Source organism: Trachurus japonicus, chromosome 2 (assembly GCF_045865225.1).
Source record: "Trachurus japonicus isolate A0001 chromosome 2, Traja_1.0".
Classification (NCBI taxonomy): Eukaryota; Metazoa; Chordata; class Actinopteri; order Carangiformes; family Carangidae; genus Trachurus; species Trachurus japonicus.
Window position 1 is genome coordinate 16,091,351 of NC_140908.1, and position 13,560 is coordinate 16,104,910.

General features: G+C 39.5%; 1 protein-coding gene across 2 annotated transcripts in view; it reads left to right on the forward strand.

Moving 5' to 3' along the window:
- dmd (dystrophin) overlaps positions 1-13,560 on the forward strand; it is a 413,300-nt gene that overhangs the window by 347,428 nt on the left and 52,312 nt on the right. The window lies entirely within an intron of this gene.

The following is a 13,560-nucleotide window of genomic DNA, read 5'->3' on the forward strand; positions in this document are numbered from 1 at the left end:
GCCACCGGGCCATTTATATTGTCGACCCCTGAACTGGGATCTGAGAAGTGAGTGAATGGAGTGAGAGCGGAGTGAGAGCCAGATGACCTGTGTCAGTCCTTGAGTGTGGGCAGTGTGGGGGATGGTTTGTCGTCGCTGACGATGGTCGTTAAGCTTTTTCAGGTTGGGCTTCAGAGTTTCTACCTTCTTTCAGCCAATATCTTTATCCAAATCAGACCGACTGAGACACAGGTATTCCCAGGTCTTAGGTTGGCCATGTGCTACCTACGCACCTATGGCCTTTGGTGACTCAACTTCTGTGGCAACTGTAAAGAGTGGGTGTACCAGCAATATTCCATTTTGTCTAAAGAATTGTCAGTTCTTTGATGAGTTTTGTGAAGGTGTGTTATAATATTCTGTGACAGGGCCTTTATATGAGCCACCAGGGTTCAAACTTAACTTTTTTGCTCACTGGCCAACTGGCTAGTGAGCTTTAAAAATCTACTGGCCAGAAAGATTTTTTACTGGCCAAAAATTATGTATACGGTAGCTGTTTTGTACATTTTTCATTGTGTTGAACTGTTATAATACACTCATAAGCATTTTTAACACATATCATAGCTATTAGCATATTTTTGTGTGGAATAAAGGAGTCAAGTTTGCCTTTTTTCCCTAAAAGGTTTATTTTAGAGATGCACATGGTTAACCGTTTAACCATTAACCTATAACAAGAACTTGACCGAATAATACTATCAGTTATTTATATATATTTATTTATTAGCTCCTTATGTCGTCAACTCATGGGGGCGTGTCGACATGTGCAGACTTCCACTGCCTTCAGTCATATTATTTAGTAGCTAAAAGTTTCACAGGAGGACTGACACTGTGCACCATGAAGGAAGATCAGACAATAAATGTAGCTACACGGACATAGATGTGCATCACCTGTAATAACGGCGCTGCAATAAAAAAAGACGTGGCAGCTCTCCTGCAGGTCCACAGAGGAGCTGTCAGAGGAGCTCTGCTGCTCCTCTCTCTTCAGTCTGGTGTTTGGCTGCACTTTCAATAAGAAAAGTTCCATATGAGCGCGATCAGCAGAGACAGAGCACAATGGATGTGGCATTGATCAGATATCGCAGCGGCAGCGCACATGTTTATTTAACGGCAAAAAAATAAATAAATAAATTGGAGCGATGTTTTTTTTGCCGTTAAACAAACATGTGCCCTGCGATATCTGATCAATGCCACATCCATTGTGCTCTGTCTCTGCTGATCGCGCTCATATGGAACTTTTCTTATTGAAAGTGCAGCCAAACACCAGACTGAAGAGAGAGGAATACACACGTGCGCCGCGAGCGTTGTAATCGGTCACAAATCATTGCTATACGGCATGTTGTGAGCTTTAAGATCTGCACGACACCGGCTCACAACCCAAGCGTCACAGCCGGGTCGGGAGGAACAGTAACAACAACGAAGTAGTTTTTTTTCTTCACTCGCCAGAGTGGCCAGTCAGCCGGCTTCCTTTACTCGCCAAAGTATCAAAGTTATTCGCCACTGGCGACTGGCGACCACTAATTTTGAACCCTGTGAGCCACCATTGTCTGCTAGTAGTAATGCTGTCTGAGAACAATTAACATGGACTAAGAAATTAGGATTCATCAGATTGTCATGGATACAGGGAATATGTCAGTGTGTGGACGGAATAACCCCAAAAAGCCCCCTGTTAAACTACTCATTAAAAGGTATTTAGAAAATCAAGGGAAACAAAGGAACGCATAAATATAAAAACACATGCAAAGCCTTACAAAGGCTTGTAAAGGACAATTAGGACACAGCAAGAACTATATTCCTCAGACACGGTCCACACCACTGTCAACTTTTTTTATTTGTGTTGCAGCAGTTCAACATTGAGCTATTTGGGGTTATTCCATCCACACAATGCCTTATCCCTTGTATCTCTGACAATCTGATGAATCCTAATTTCTTGTGCCATGTTAAGTAAGCTGTTGTTCCCAGACAACATTTCTGGCAGAGAATGGTAGCTCATAAAAATGCTCTGTGACTCTATATTGCATTTACCCATGTCTCAGTCAGTCTGATTTGAATGTAAGTAAGTGGAGTGAAATACACACTCCATCATGTATGAATAAGAAAGAAATAAGCAAAAGTGATCATCCTGAAGAGAAATTTTTCATCAAAACTTAACACAAACATTTCTAATAAAGTAGCTCAGATAAATACAGTGGGGCCAGGCTGTTAAGTGCTTTAAAAAGTTATATGTTAAGAACAGGAGTAATGTGCTCACGTCTATTAGTGTTAGTTAAAAGACGGGCAGCAGCGTTTGGGACAAGTTGGAGGCGACTGAGTGAAGACTGGGAGACGCCAACATAAAGTGCATTGCAATAGTCCAATCTAGAACTGATTACTGCAACGCATGGATGGCTTTCTCGAGGTCGTGACAGTTTAAAAACATTTTGACTGTGTGAATGTGTGTGGCAATAGTTTAACATAGGGATCCTCTCAATTAATTATCCCTTGTATCTCTGACAAACTGATCATCCCCCATTCCCTCTGTATTTTCCCATATCAAATTGTCGTATATCAGTAGGCTACCTCTTTGATGGTTTACTTGTACATAATATCATCGTAGGTTGCCATTGAGTTTTCACAGTACCCCCCACATAAAAAAACACAACATTACCGTTGCTACTTCATTATAAATGTTTGTATTAAGTTTTGATGAAAGTTTTGAGCTTTTGAGGTTAATCCATCCTCTAGAAGAATTATCCCTTGTATCTCAGACAAACTGATGACCCTCCAGCTCCTCTTTTATTTTCCCATACATGTTTTATTGTTGATCCATAAATGTCAATAACTGAAATATTCCCTTAAGTATCATGATAGGTTGCCATTGAGTTTTCACAGTACATTCCATGTTTTAAAAAAACTACAATGACAACTTCACCAGTGCTACTTTAGTTTAAATATGTGTGTTTGCATGTGTTTGTGTGTGTGTGTGTGTGTGTGTGTTGTGTGTATTAATAGTTACAAATGTTTGTATTAAATTTAGATTATATATGTATCTTAAAACTTAGCAATTTATCTCATTTCTGCTTATCCACCCATGCTGGAGTGTGTGTGTCACTCCGTACCAACCAACAGTGGACCCATGTCATTCCATATAAACCAAGTGTGGACCTTTTTCTGTAATGTAAAACAGTAAATAAAATACATCCTTATAAATACAGATTCATGATGCAAGTACATTAAAATGACCTAAAACCCTGAGTTTTAATTCAAATATTTTTCCTATAACAAAAATGCAGTCAAGGAGTATAAAACTCTTGTAGGGGAAAAAATAATAGACTGTAGATATGTGTGTTGCAGTAGTAGGCTACACCCTACATTTAAAAATAATGAAAACATTATTGGTGCTACTTTATTAGAAATGTTTGTGTTAAGTTTTGATGAAAAATTTCTCTTACGGATGATCACTTTTGCTTATTTCTTTCTTATTCATACATGATGGAGTGTGTATTTCACTCCATGCTAACTAAGTGGGCACTTGTATCATTATGCACCAACCAACAGTGGACCCCTGTCATTCCATATAAACCAAGTGTGGACCTTTTTCTACAACGTAAATCAACGAATAATTCCTATACAGATTTATGACGCAAATACATTAAAATTAATTGAAATCACATGCATTTAAAAAGTAAAAGTCTGACCATAGGTGGCCCCAACAGGGCTTCATTTATATGAGATGTACGTGGCCAAAAAGTAACTTTTTGTGGCTCTGAGCCATCAGGCCATGTCAAACTGTGAGTAGTTTATGTACTTTCCCGTGACAACAATGCAGTTAAGTAGTATAAAACACCAGTACAGTGAAAAATTAATAGACTGTAGAAATGTGTCTGGCAATAGTTTAACATAGGGACTTTGTGAGATTAATCCTCTCAATGAATTATCCCTTGTATCTCTGACAAACTGATGATCTCCCAAACCCTCTGTATTTTCCCCAAAGATAACAAATTGCCGTGCCAATACTTTAATATCAGTTACTCTTTGATGGTTTACTTGTACATAATATATCATCGTAGGTTGCCATTGAGTTTTCTGTAATATAAAACAGTAAATAAAATACATCCTTATGAATACAGATTTATGATGCAAATACATTAAGATTACCCTAAATCCTAAAACCCTCTATTAAAAAATGAATAGACTGTAGAAATGTGTGTTGCAGTAGTACACCCTACATTTAAAAAATAATTACAACATTATTGGTGCTACTTTATTAGAAATGTTTGTTTTAAGTTTTGATGAAAGTTTTCTCTTAAAAACTATCACTTTTGCTTATTTCTTTCTTATCCATACATGATGGAGTGTGTATGTCACTCCATGCTAACTAAGTGGGTTCGTGTGTCATTATGCATCAACCAACAGTGGACCCCTGTCATTCCATATAAACCAAGTGTGGACCTTTTTCTGCAATGTAAGTCAACTAATAATTCCTATACAGATTGAGAACACATGTATATTGTATAATTGAAACCCTGTGCTTAAAAAAACTGGACAAGCAACAATAGCAAGGTCAATTATTTTTAATGTTTAATCAGAATTCAACAGAAATTATCTAAATGACCATTTTATCTCAAATTTTGTCATGGGTGATCAATTTTTTCAATATTTTAAAATTTCTATTATACCTAATACAGTGTTGAGTTTAAACTTAAGACATCCATGAAACTGGGACCTTCATATTTTGTTACGAAGAATAACAAATTATGTTTCAAGGTACTGGTTTGTTCACTAAGGAGCCTGTTTGATAGCCTCTCTACAGTCTGAAAGGCTGCCGGGGCTGCAAGTCGTTCACACTATGGAGGAGTGTAAGAAACGACGTGTGTGAATGAGTCGTTAAAACCCCTGCTCCAGCCTGCCAGGGCACTGCTGAATATGGTATTTTACACACACACACACTCAGGTCCCCTCTTGGCTAAAGTTAAAAAAATTAACCAGAAGGTTTTTCACATGATTTTAAGTTGATTTAAAGCATGTCCAACAGGGGACCTAAAAAAAGTCCCCTGTTGGCTGCTTGGTCCCCTGTTGGTGAATGTGTAACGACGCCGATGTCCCCTCTTAGATAGGAACAACAGTGCACACACACACACACACACACACACACACACACACACACACACACACACACACACACACACTCACACACACACACACTCTCATTGTATGTGTGAACACACACATCCGCACTAGTATAAAGACGTCATAACGAGAATAAAGTCGTACATTTACGACTTAATTCTCGAAATTTGTGATTTTTTTATATTTTTTATTATGTCAATGTGGCCCTAATACTCCGTCGTATATATTATATTATATTATATTATATTATATCATTTTATGTTATATTATATTATATTATATAGTCGTAAATTTACAAGAATAAAGTCGTACATTTATGAGAATAAAGTCGTACATTTATGAGAATAAAGTCGTACATTTCCTACGAGAAAAAAGTCATAACATCACGAGAATAAAGTCGTACATTTACGACTTTATTCTCGAAGTTTGTGATTTTTTTATATTTTTTATTATGTCAATGTGGCCCTAATACTCCGTCGTATATATTATATTATATTATATTATATTATATCATTTTATGTTATATTATATTATATTATATAGTCGTAAATTTACAAGAATAAAGTCGTACATTTATGAGAATAAAGTCGTACATTTATGAGAATAAAGTCGTACATTTCCTACGAGAAAAAAGTCATAACATCACGAGAATAAAGTTGTACATTTACGACTTTATTCTCGAAGTTTGTGATTTTTTTTATTTGTCAATGTGGCCCTAATACTCGTATATATTATATTATATTATATTATATTATATTTTATTATATTAATGTTGACTTTCCGTACTAAAAAAGATATTAGACAAAAAAAGGTTTTATATTGAACCTTGAAGATCAGTTCAGACTGTTCATTCACATGTTGATCCAATCAAAACACATCACTTCACATGTTACGAGTGACTCCTTCTGATTGGATGGCACAGTCTGTCGTATGTACGTCATCTCTGCTTGCGAATACCAAAGATACAGTATCTCTGGTCAGCCCTATTGAGACAGACAAGTCTCTTCTCTGTGTGTTTGAGAGAGAGAATGGATCAATACAGCGCACACAGACACACACACAGACACACACAGCCCGACAACGAGATACTACGTTTATTATGAAACTGTGGTGGAGCAATAAGAAGATGAGTGGCTGAGGATGTCAGCTGGTCCCTCAGTGTAGCCAGGTAGAGGGATTGGTTCAAAATGCATCTAAGATAGATAGATAGTTCAACATTTTCCCATAATCCCTATAGTCATAGCAGTAGGTTCGTTACCTTTAATTGTCAGTGCAAGCTGTTTTTAGAACGGTGGAGCAGAGCCGTGAGCTGCTCAGAGCTACGCTACAGAGGCTCATTATGGGATTTCTTGGTTTCCCTCATCAAACTCATCAGATACACAATCCAACAACTCCACAACGCTCTGGTGGACAAGTTGTGAGCTGCACATTCACCACGCTATGAGATAATAACACAACGTTACCACACAGAGTTGTTTTAGAGGGAAATACAGAGACTGTTGATGAAAAACTGTCCCTGAAGGCAACGTGCATCAGTGGTTTTACATGAATTTCCCTCTAAAACAACTCTGTGTGGTAACGTTGTGTTATTATCTCATAGCGTGGTGAATGTGCAGCTCACAACTGATGAGGGAAACCAAGAAATCCCATAATGAGCCTCCTCATGTGCCGTCAAAACGGTGGAATTTATGCACATTTTTGCAAATTTGCTCATGTTAACAAAGAATTTCAAAAAACTTGTAATACATTTTTTGTTTGTCTTAATGTAAGTAATCAACTCAGTAAATTTCATGGAGATATCTAAAGGTTAAAAATGTTACCCTATTCACGTGAGAAACATAATGAATAGGCGTATAAATGGGATATATTTGGGTCTTTTTCTAAACTTTCCCCTGATGGGATTCTTCTGGGCTTTTTTTCCCTCATTCAGATCATGTTGAGGATACAAAACCAGTTGAGTTTGCTTCTGTTGCAGTTTGTTAAACCTTTTCTCCTAAAATGACAGGACTAGATGGGCTGTCTGTGTTGTCAAACTGATGAAGATGCTTTCTGAAGTTGTCTATTTGCATGTTTCATAAGACGCAGCGCTTTGATCTCTCAGGGCCACCGTACGTACGTCCTGGAGATTGAAGTCCCAACTTCAAAACAAAACAGACTTGGACTAAAATTACACAATGTATAGGGCATATTATAGGTTTCAGCTTCACACACTGCGGCAGGCAAAGTCTAAACATACAATACAATACGCCTACACACACTTAACACACCCACCCTGTGTGTGTGTCATGCATACAAACAGTCTCTCATACACATTCAAGGCACAGTGGAATAGCATATGGTGGACCAACTGCTTCTCATGCATCATCACTGGAGATGCTTTCCTATAATTATTTATTACACTGAGTACACACAGGTACAAAGACACACAGTGGTGGTGGGCAGGGCCGTAGTATAGAGGAGAAAGGTGAGGGGCCCAGCGCCCAGTGGGGCCCATAAAAAAACCCCAGTAGTCTAATCTTTGTATGACTGAATTATTCTGCATAAGACCCTGACTAATACTCATAGTACACTGTAAAAACTCAACATCTTTCCAAGAATTTTTGTCTTATTTCTTGTCCAAATGTCTCATTTCTAGTCAAAACTAATCTCTTTCCACTTAAAATAAGACTCATTAGCTACAAATTAACTTGTTTTTAGATCATTTTCACTTATTTCAAACAAATTTTCACTTGAAATAAGTAGAAAAATCTGCCAGTGAAAACATGTTTTTTGTGTTTGTAATAAGGAAGAAAAACTTGTTTCACTATCAGATTTTTTCTACTTATTTCAAGTGAAAATCTGCTTGAAAGAAGTAAAAAGTGTCTAAAAACAAGCTACTTTTAATATGATGAGTCTTATTTTAAGTAGAATGAGATTTGTTTTGACTAGAAATGACATTTTGACTAGAAATAAGACAAATATTCTTGGTAAGATACTTGAGTTTTTGCAGTGTAATGCTGCATTAGCATCAAAACAAAGTAGGCTAAATAAAAAACGATAATACATACGTAGTCTAAGAAAAAAAAACTGGAAAAGTTAGGGGGAGGGGCCCACTTTAGTATTCTTTATGGGGGCCCAGAATTCCTAGCAACGGCCCTGCTCATAGTAATGCTGCATTAGCATCAAAACAAAGTAGGCTATTTTTTTTTTGCGTTGCGTTGCGTACGAACTGATGAAGCCCGTTGGATAAGAGGAGAAACGTCTTCCCAGACAAATACAAGTCCAGTTGCCTACGATTCAATTTGCCCAGAAAAGAACAATAACCTGGATGAATGAGAATATCCACAGACAAAGTATATAGGCTAAATAAAAAACGATAATACGTAGTACGTAGTCTAAGAAAAAAAAAAAGGTGGAAAAGTCAGGAGGTTAGGGGGCCCACTTTAGTTTTCTTTCAGGGGGCCCAGAATTCCTAGCAACGGCCCTGGTGGTGGGGGTTAAAGAAGAGTTGAGACCCCCCCTTGTTAAAAGCAAAAGGCAGCTTTCTTGTGTCTTCCTCACCCCCTCTTTTCCCTTCTATACGTCCTTTGCCTCTTTTGCAGTTTTCCCTCCTCTGTGTTTCGCTCTCGTCCATGACACTGAGTGAGGAACTCCTGAGTCTGTTTCTCTCTCCGTCTGTCACGTCGAGGAGGTGAAAACCTCCTGGACGGTGTCGAGGCTCCTCTGCTCAGATGCAGCGGGGATGGGGGAAGGGAGGACAGCCTCAGCTCCTCCTCGTCCAACCCAGCGCCGTCAAGTTTCTCTGGGAAAGTCGGGGCGAGCCAGGAAGTGTGGCGAGTTTAATTTCAAAATAAAGGCACCAGTAAATTTTATTTTTCAGGGTTCCTACGCAAGTATGGAAAGTATGGAAAAGTATGGAATTTGATTTTATACATTTCCAGATCTTTAAAAGTATGGAAAATGGAAACTATTGTATAGAAATATATTTATTTTATTTATCTTATCTTGGTTTGGTCTTCTCTGAAGTTATTTGGGTTAACTATTTTGTATGCGCTTTTGTATCTAGCTACGATCTCCTGGAAATTATTTGATTGCATAATGGCATACCCATTCAGAATAATGAAAACAAATGATAAATTGCATGCTTTTTTTTTATATTATACACGTCTATTTACTTAAATATCACAAATTATTTGATTTTCTTTTACCGAGAAGTCTGGAAATTAGGGTCTGGAAAAAGTATGGAATTTTGAAATTTGAAATGTGTAGGAACCCTGATTTTTTATTTTAATGTTTATTTTGCAGGGAAAAAATGCCTCTGACTGGGCATATAGCCCATAATATTTTGGGGTGGCACCTGGGGGGGGCCAGTGCCACCCAAGGCCACTCCCTGAACACGCCACTGGCTGTTTAGCCATTAAAGATGGCGCTTGTTATTTTGATTTTAGTTGATATTGAAAATGAATCTTGCAAATTTGGAATTGACCAAATTAAAAGTGCAGGAGAGGTAAACCTGTCTTAAAGGGATAATTCAACATTTTGGCAATTTCATCTATTGCCATAATCCCTATAGTCACAGGAGTAGGTTCATTACCTTTAATTATAGGTGCATGAGATCGGCGGGGCAGAGACGTGAGCTGCTCAGTGAACGGTCCAGGTCCCCGTCCCTCATCAAACTCATCAAATACACAATCCAACAACTCCACAACGCTCCTGTGGACAAGTTGTGAGCTGCACATTCACCACGCTATGAGATAATAATGTAAAAGTACGAGATGACGAGTTGTTTTTGAGGCAAACGCGTAGCCGGAACTACATTCCAGACATGGCTGCTGGGCGGAGGGATTTCAGAAGAGAAAGTAGTTCTGAGTATTTGCTTCATGTGTCCTAATGTTACATAGTTACATGATTATTTCATAGCGTGGCGACTTCTCCACGAGGGTGTTATGGAGTTGTTGGACTGTGTATTTGATGAGGGACCATTGTGTTTGCTGAGCAGCTTGTGTCTCTGCCCCGCCGATCTCAAAACTACATGCACTGATCACCAGGGTCGTTGTATAGGGGAGAAAGGTGGTGATAACTCTAGGGGCCCAGCGCCCAGTGGGGCCCATAAAAAACCCCAGTAGTCTAATCTTTGTATGACTGATTTATTCTGCTTAGACCCTGACTAATACTCATAGTAATGCTGCATTAGCATCAAAACAAAGTAGGCTAAATAAAAAATTATAATACATACATAGTCTAAGAAAAAAAGTGGAAAAGTCAGGGGCCCACTTTAGTATTCTTTCAGGGGGCCCAGAATTCCTAGCAACGGCCCTGCTGATTAACCAATTGACAATGGGCTCTATGCAAAGCTCCACTACTTCCTGAATTTAAGGCAGCTCCTTTATTTCCTGTCTTTCATTATTGGACAAACTGATTAATCCAGGTGTGTCTGACCGTTGTGACTATTCAGACACACCTGGGTTAATCAGTTTGGTGTAGCTACCAAATAAATGAAGTAGTGACCGGTGTAGCTACCAAATAAATGCAGTAGTGACCGGTGTAGCTACCAAATAAATGCAGTAGTGACCGGTGTAGCTACCAAATAAATGCAGTAGTGACCGGTGTAGCTACCAAATAAATGCAGTAGTGACCGGTGTAGCTACCAAATAAATGAAGTAGTGACCGGTGTAGCTACCAAATAAATGAAGTAGTGACCGGTGTAGCTACCAAATAAATGCAGTAGTGAATCTACCAAATAAATGAAGTAGTGACCGGTGTAGCTACCAAATAAATGAAGTAGTGACCGGTGTAGCTACCAAATAAATGCAGTAGTGACCGGTGTAGCTACCAAATAAATGCAGTAGTGACCGGTGTAGCTACCAAATAAATGAAGTAGTGACCGGTGTAGCTACCAGATAAATGCAGTAGTGACCGGTGTAGCTACCAAATAAATGAAGTAGTGACCGGTGTAGCTACCGAATAAATGAAGTAGTGACCGGTGTAGCTACCGAATAAATGCAGTAGTGACCGGTGTAGCTACCAAATAAATGCAGTAGTGACCGGTGTAGCTACCAAATAAATGCAGTAGTGACCGGTGTAGCTACCGAATAAATGAAGTAGTGACCGGTGTAGCTACCAAATAAATGCAGTAGTGACCGGTGTAGCTACCAAATAAATGCAGTAGTGACCGGTGTAGCTACCAAATAAATGAAGTAGTGACCGGTGTAGCTACCAAATAAATGAAGTAGTGACCGGTGTAGCTACCAAATAAATGAAGTAGTGACCGGTGTAGCTACCGAATAAATGAAGTAGTGACCGGTGTAGCTACCGAATAAATGCAGTAGTGACCGGTGTAGCTACCAAATAAATGCAGTAGTGACCGGTGTAGCTACCGAATAAATGAAGTAGTGACCGGTGTAGCTACCAAATAAATGCAGTAGTGACCGGTGTAGCTACCAAATAAATGCAGTAGTGCAGCAGCCTCAATAAATGTGTCCGGCTGCCAGAGTTGTCCGGTCGCGGCTTCAGACTCCCACAACAAACGTAGGAGCTAATTTCCTAACAAGCGTTATAAACTGACCACAGACTCTGGATAGCGAGGCTAATTTCTGTTAGCCCGTCTATGAGGTTTTACATTATACGTTAGCAATAAGTTAGCGGACGTTATGTTTAGTTGTGACACTGGCTGTGTGTGTTTTGAATGTTGTTTCAAACTATGTGGGTTTGACTGAACATCTTTGATGCTTAAATATATATATATATTACCGCTTAATGATTTACTCCTCTACACCGGCCGTTACTATGGTTGTATCCATTGGTACCTACACCGGCCGTTACCATGGTTGTATCCATGGTAACTACACCGGCCGTTACGATCGCGGTCGGAACGTTTTAATTACGCGACGTAACACGTCATTAACTGTGCGGCGGAGTAGTGTCCGAAAGTGTTTTTTTATTTGACCAGTGAGTCACTATATAGTCACTATATTGAATTCACTATATAGGACGAATCTCCTTGTTGTTTACAACTACTTCCTGGTAGAAAACCAGCATTCGAACAATAGTGACGGACGAGAGTTTCTCTATATTTATCTACCTTTTCATGTCATTATATCACCGTTTAGACTAATCTGATGTTTGTAAAGTTTATAAAACCAATGACTGGACAAACATTTCTGTGTGCACATTTTTGTAATTAGTCATGGTTATCATAGATTAGCCGGGCTAACGGTTAGCTACCTGTTTAACTTTAATAACTCAGTGACTCAATAAACGCTCCATGAAAAAATATTTTCTCCAGCGGATATCTGAGTTCCAACATGACTGAGCTAACTGGAGTAGTTTCATGTCGTGTCCCACAACGGGAGGGTTTTAACAGCTGACGTCCTGCTGTTAGCTTAGCTACCGCCGTTAGCTTAGCTACCGTTAGCTGTCCCTGTCAGCTGAGCCACTGATGCTTTCTAGACACTGTGATTCCCCCAAACTGAATAAATACAACACATAGCAACACAAAACACACACACAGAAATAGTAATGTTTCTTCAGTCATTTCAGATTTGTCTAAACGGTGATAGGGCGTGAAAAATATGATATATAGCTAAACTCTCGTTAGTTACTATTGATCTCATTCACATTACAGCTGGTTTTCTACCCGGAAGTAGAATGTAAACAACAAGGAGATTCGGTCTAGTCACTATATTGAATTCACTATATAGTGAGTAGGGAGGAGGGAATGAGGGAGGGGTTTAGGACACAACCTATGTCTTTTTTATTTTTTAACTCCAGCTCTTATTGTGAAGGAGTGAGCGGAAGTGGTTGTGGTCGTGTTCCGCTAGCTGTTGACCAGCCAGCTCTGCAGCCCACCGCCGGCGCTTTACACTGTAAATCTCGGGACCCCTCTCTCCTCTCTCTCTCTCTGTCTCTCTCTCCGGCTGGTTGAGGATTGAGGACGCCTGTTCGAATCCCGGAGAGGGGGTCGGTGGTCGGTCGGTCGGTCTAGGGGGGTGTCGCCTCGGTTTCTTCCCCCCGGGAATTCGGTTCATTTCCACGGGGACTGAGGACGCGGCGATGCGGGAGCAGCTTCGGAAGTGAGTGGCCGGGGATGAAAGGGACAGGGAAGGGAAAGGAAAGGGGGGGTAAAGAAGAACAGCCGTGGTAACCGTTAACGGTAAAGAACAGCCGTGGTAACCGTTAAAGAACAGCCATGGTAACCGTTAACGGTAAAGAATAGCCGTGGTAACCGCTAAAGAACAGCCATGGTAACCGTTAACGGTAAAGAATAGCCGTGGTAACCGTTAACGGTAAAGAATAGCCATGGTAACCGCTAAAGAACAGCCATGGTAACCGTTAACGGTAAAGAATAGCCGTGGTAACCGTTAACGGTAAAGAATAGCCGTGGTAACCGTTAACGGTAAAGAATAGCCGTGGTAACCGTTAAAGAATAGCCATGGTAAC